The sequence below is a fragment of the Galeopterus variegatus genome, unplaced genomic scaffold, assembly GCF_000696425.1.
Source record: "Galeopterus variegatus unplaced genomic scaffold, G_variegatus-3.0.2 Scaffold1285, whole genome shotgun sequence".
Taxonomy (NCBI): Eukaryota; Metazoa; Chordata; class Mammalia; order Dermoptera; family Cynocephalidae; genus Galeopterus; species Galeopterus variegatus.
Window position 1 is genome coordinate 189,419 of NW_007727396.1, and position 729 is coordinate 190,147.

The 729-nt window shown below is 67.9% G+C and overlaps 1 protein-coding gene across 2 annotated transcripts in view; it reads left to right on the forward strand.

Annotated features, from left to right (window-relative positions):
- Nucleotides 1-258: 258 nt before the first annotated feature.
- The window catches only part of AZIN1 (antizyme inhibitor 1), a 34,105-nt gene continuing 33,634 nt past the window's right edge, over nucleotides 259-729 (forward strand). For both annotated transcript variants that reach the window (XM_008576090.1, XM_008576089.1), the window contains exon 1: nucleotides 259-611. The gene's annotated coding sequence lies outside the window, so the exon portion shown is untranslated. The remainder of the gene's footprint in view (nucleotides 612-729) is intronic.

Genomic DNA, 729 nt, shown 5'->3' on the forward strand with positions numbered 1-729 from the left:
GCCCACGTCAGCGCGGCAGGCCCTCCGCCTGCCGGGAGCTGCGGAGGGGGGGAGGGCGGGAAGCGGCGTATTTGCACCTGCACGGCCGAGTCGAGCCGCCCTCTCCCCTTTCGCTCCTTCGGCTACCCTCCTGCCCCTTCCGTTCCTCCCTTCTCCCCAGGCGGCAGCCGGCCCCGCCCCGCTTGCGCCACTGCCCGGCCAACTGTGACGTCACCTGGCCCCGCCCCTTAGTATAAATACTGGCGTCGCCGGCACCGCCTTCCCACTCTCTCTGGCTCCTGTCTCGGCCGCCGCATTTCCCTTTTCATCCTGTCGCCTTCTCTGCCTCTTATCCTTTCTCGCTCTGCTGCTCTGCGGTGTGACGAGGCCGAATCCTCTCCCCACCTAGCCCGCGCCTTTCTTCTTTTACCCGCGCGGTTCCATTTCTCTCCGGCCGCCGCCGCCACTGCTGCCCAGCTGGTGTCGGTGCCGCGCTTTTCCCTCACGTCGTCCCCGCAGCCTATGGCCCAGGCCGCCTTGGGTATTTCTGCTCAAGGTAACCACATCCCTCTTTAAAAATTCCGCCGAAAAAGAGAAGACGCTTTACCCGACTCTTTGGGCCGTTATCTCACGTGAGTACCGACCCCAGGGGCGCGGGGTGGGCGAGACGCGAGGCCGGCCTCGGGGGCTTCCTCCGGCCGGGCCCCGCCGCTCCGGGCGTCCCCGCAGCGCCCGCGGCCGGCCGCTTCG